General features: G+C 37.4%; 1 long non-coding RNA gene across 1 annotated transcript; it reads right to left on the reverse strand.

Annotated features, from left to right (window-relative positions):
* Positions 1-701: 701 nt before the first annotated feature.
* On the reverse strand, positions 702-4,130 carry LOC141929924 (uncharacterized). Its single transcript, XR_012625152.1, has 3 exons — positions 3,929-4,130; positions 3,664-3,815; positions 702-875 (listed from the first exon to the last, which is right to left on the reverse strand). It is a non-coding gene; the product is annotated as an uncharacterized LOC141929924 (long non-coding RNA).
* Between the last annotated feature and the right edge of the window lie 854 nt (positions 4,131-4,984).

Below are 4,984 nucleotides of genomic sequence, written 5' to 3' on the forward strand. Positions count from 1 at the left end.
AAATCACAGAGGAAAGAGAAACCTTGGTGAGTAGCAGAAAATAAATGGTTAATCAGTTTTTGAACAGCTATTGTTCAGGTAATGTGTGGTTAATATTTAACAACTTGGGCCCTATTTCTTCAAAAACATTCTGCCTCAAGAGAACAAGTAAAGAGGTGCATTTGAGGTTGCAGATTAATAACCAGAGGTGCAACAATCCATACAGTCCCCTGTGTACTTACAAGAGCTACTGGCAATAGAGTTGCTCCAGCCATTAGAGAACTAAGTCCCAAAGGGCTCAGTATTGGTTCACACCATTCAGTTCCCTTATTAGACACTTTCACAGTGTTCCAAAACCTGAAAAACCATTCTGCTTACTAGAGGAAGTAGGATCCATTCAAACACTGCGAAAACAATAGTTGAAACAGTTTAAAGCTATTGAGTAAACGTAGGTTGTTTTTAAACACTATTTTTTTCCAGGTTGCTTTATCAGATACTCTTGAGAGTAAGATCAAATGATTTCAGCTAAGCATACCACAGAAAAAAAATTCCATTTTCCTCTGCTATTAGAGCAGAAATACCAACTTGCAGCGGCAACTCCTGATGTAAATACACATAACCCACCCCCCTCTCCAACCCCAAACTCAATCACCTTTGATTTTGCCAAAACCATCATCTTCACACTGTGGATTACTGTGACAGTTGATAGGTGTCATGTTCACAGTGCATCAGCCATTTCAAACTGCTCTAGTCCTCAAGAGAATTCAGAAGGTAAGAAGGTGATGCAATTCAAAGCTGACTTTCTTGTCGTTTTTGCTGTTAGCTTTGTTGCTTTCCTCCATATGAATTTTCATTCTTCTTTTGCCTACATATCAGTTTGTGCAACTTACACGAAACTGATACAGAAAAGAAACAGAACCAGATTAATAATAAATAAATCTGAGAAACCTTCGTTATTTGCTAATCTGCAACAGCAGAAAATGTAGTAAGAGATCCTGATTTGAAACGGCTTTTATTGGGTCAGTCCTGGAGCATGTAACATGATGCTATCAAAACACTGATAAGTTGAGGCATTTTTCTGAATAACATTTTGTCATCAAGGTCTGTTAGCATGCAGTGTATTTGATAACAGCAAGTTTAGGTTTAGTATGATAATACCATTAGATAGCTACCATTCTGCTTTTGTAATTTAGATCTCATATTTTTTGTTCTCACTGCTATTAAAAATACTTTCTTAAACCTTATACATGGAGTTCATGCCATGGAAACTCCTCAAGCAATCATCAGTGTTCATGATCAGTGTCATTTTATATTTCTGTACCTCCTACAGTTTTCAAGAAAGTCTACCTGCTTGACCAACAGCATTTTTGAGACTTAAAATTAACCTTCTGTAAAATGCTTTTCAGCTACTGGGACAACAACAAAACAAAGTCAGTCTTTGTATGCTAGTTTGCAAGAGGAAAAAACAAATGTACCAAAAGAAGTGGGCGCAGTGGGGCAGTCAGATGCTTAAAATATAAATTAAGAAAATAGAGAAGTGCAATTAATTCCACTGAAGCCTGTGTATCTCATCCCAAAATCAATCAAGAAAATGGCTTGATTGGATTTTTAGATAATTATGATCTACAAAACCCCTGCCAAACATATTCTCTTCTCCAGAAGTGTAACAGTCTTTTAAACTAATGAACTAAGCCTTGCAGCATGGAAAGAGAAAATTAAATAAGCAGGAAAGACAGCCTATGGTCTGCCATAAACACAAAATGCAAGTGTTGTGAAACACTGCTGTGAGCTCAAAGGTAATGTGCTTGATTAGATACACTGTTCATACCTACTTCTGATCCTTTCACACTCAAATACGAAAGAAGTCATGGGTTGCGTGTGTGAATATGGGGAGAAGGTAAGAGGGAAACACAGCTGGGGTCTTAACTAGAGGGAACATAAAGGATTTCCCCTCAGTGTTGTGGTCTTGTGTTTTTGTGGGTGTTTGTGTTGTGGGAATGAAATAATGTTGTATTCTTTTAATTTATCTATGTAGCACTCTGACATTAGGAACTATAAACGATAGGTGTTTTTTCCACCTGAGCATGCTTTTCCTTTTGCACACTAGCAAGAGCTGGAACAAAAACAAATGTAGAAACATCAGATATAAGGAATGTAAAAATCTACTTGTGGTGGGTCTTTCCTGAATCAGACAGACTCTCCTGAAAGGTTTGCAAGAGTTCCTTACGTAAACATTCTGTAAAAGTGCATGCTTCTCACAAGCGAAAGGAAAGAGGGACAGAACAACTTCCCTTGTCTTCACCCGTATACATACTGGATAAATTTTGATCTGATCTGAAAAAAAATAACAATGAAGTCTCTTATTTCATAAAATAACAACTCTCTAAGGCAAAAAAGATGCTATTTGGAATAATGTTTCCTGCCAGTGCCAGACAGGAAGGGTTGAGCTCACCTAAGCCTGATCCCTATGGGCAAGTGGCATGAAGCTTAGAAAGCCCTTACAGAATGCCACTAGTTAGTGGTTTTAGTGATGATGTTGTGGCCAAATAGAGAGGCAAAAGGGTGACATCACACATAGGAAAAAAAGAATAAAATTTATAGGAACCATTTCTTACTCAACTTTCAAATTAGTGAAACAATCAAAAGAAAGAGGCCTGGAGGCTCTATGCCTCGGCACATCAAGAAATGCACTCAGGTGCAAGTGTGTATAGGAAGAGAGGACATCATATTGTTTTACATCTGTACAAGACCACAGACCTAAAACTTGCATATCACTCCATCCAGGTGGGAAACACGTAACTTACTAAGAAGCAACTCCCAGGAAAATTATTGATTAAAAACACCCCCAAAAACCACTTTCTGCCACATCACTGAAGAGTGATGAATAATGCATGTGTGTCCACTGTGGGTTATTTTCCAGAAACTAAAACATACAGTCTAATTCCGCTTTGAACTGGAATGGGACTATAGGTTGAACTGTATCTTTTTTGACATTGTTGCCTAAGGTGGATACAAGCATCTCAAGCTCCTGGTTTGCTTATTGAAGGCTCCCATATCATTAAGCAGTCTCTGCAGCAGGACTGTCAGTTAGCTGCGCCAGTAGAACTGAAATTACTGGTATTGCTCGTGTATGAGTCATCTGGCTGCACTTCAGACTCTCACAGGAGATGACTAATCTGACTCATAGGCAAGCAAACCCCACAATTTTCTGTGTTCCACTGATGGACAGTATATATTTAATTACCTATGCTACACAGTTCAACTTGCATTTCCTGAAGATAAATCATGCTGCAAAATTTATAAAGGAAACATTAACAATGTGCTTAGAGAAGATTTTAGCACATTCTCTTAACCTACAGTGTTTGCATGTATCTGTTCTATAATCTACAATAAGTAATAAAAACAAACTAGAAAGAAAATGTTGAGAGAGGTTCTCATATTCTTGGAAGCTATCTAACATTGCTGGCTAGGACATAAAGGCATGCAAGTAAGAAGAAACAAAACTGTCTTTCAACAATGCACAAAAAGGGATCCTGAAGGTCTTCATGCAATGCCTCCAGATTGACCTAGCTAACTAAATCCAAAATGTTTTTTTTTGTGAACAAGTGTCTTTCCCCATTACATTGTTTTCTTCTCAGTACTAGGGACCTCAGGGGTTTAAATACAAGGGAAATGATTAAGTACTTGCTGTGATTTAGTCTTCTGGTGATCCCCATTCTCAAAGGGCGTATGAGGTCTGAGTGTAAAACAAGAGAAAGGAGATGGATAGAGAGCGCCAGGCAGAGGAATACAAGAACAGTATGGTGTCAAGTGCCCGAGCATGACTGCTGGAATCCCTGCAAGCACCAGACACAGGAAAATCAAATTTAAAAACTGCTTCCCGGCCTCCTTACTATCTCAGAGCACATCTAGAGGATATGGTGATAAAAATATCAATGAACAGTCTCACCTCATCATCATTTGTGCTCCCACCACTGTTATCAGCCAGCAGAACTGCACTGGAGGTCTTTGGATGACAAAGGCCTAAATGGGTAGCAGCAACATCCCAAACATAACAAAAATCTTCTAAAGTTGGAGCCTGGAAGATAATATAGACCTGTCTTTTAATCTTAATACTATTATGACAAATGACTAGTGTGCTCCTGGGAACAAATGGCCTCTTATCTCCACAGTCTTTTGTCTTTTTTTTTTTTTTTTTTTAAAGCTTACTAAATTTAAGGTTTTTATAAAATAAAAAGACTTCAGCCTTATGCCTGTTCCTTTTGCTATCAGTACTATAGCGTCTGCTGAAATCAATTATAGCATGGTACAAGTTCTGTGGGATTTATTCAGATTCCCAGAGTCGCATCCAAGAACAACATTAAACTTAACCAATCTAATGAGAGCTATACAAAACATCAGTAATGGGGATTCACACTGAGTAGAGAGAATGAAAGTTTTATGGCAAAAAGTCAGTGAATCACTAACAGAACAATTGGCTCTTTGTATTCCAGAGACTGACAAAATAGGGGATTTACTAAAACTAGTGATTTTCATCTCAAAGGTCTCATCACAAAACTAATGAAACCACAGCTGTTACAAAGCTGTTCTAAAAATCAACACATTCCAGAGGATGAGACAAACCTTCAATTCTACCTGTGAATACTCTACAACAAATGTTTGAGTTTGCATTCATAAATTCTTAGTCTCAGCATCACAGTGGTCATTCAAGAATCATTTGTTTATGAAGTGTTAAAAACACATAACAAACAGCTGTTGAAGCTTCTCTTAGCTCAACTGTCCTTGTAAAACATTAAACACTTAGTAGAAAGATTAATTAGAGATATGGTTGGCATGTGAAAGTACTGAATTACCTACACTTTCCCCAGGTTAAGTATTTATCTTTTCTGTGACTTAACTGTTTTCATAGTGCTTTCTTATTTGTAGGTCACATTGTATTAATATACAAATAGAGATACATTATTACATTTGACTGTATAAGTAGTCTACTATATACATTAAGGAC

This window comes from Strix aluco, chromosome 14 (genome assembly GCF_031877795.1).
Source record: "Strix aluco isolate bStrAlu1 chromosome 14, bStrAlu1.hap1, whole genome shotgun sequence".
In the NCBI taxonomy this organism is placed as follows: Eukaryota; Metazoa; Chordata; class Aves; order Strigiformes; family Strigidae; genus Strix; species Strix aluco.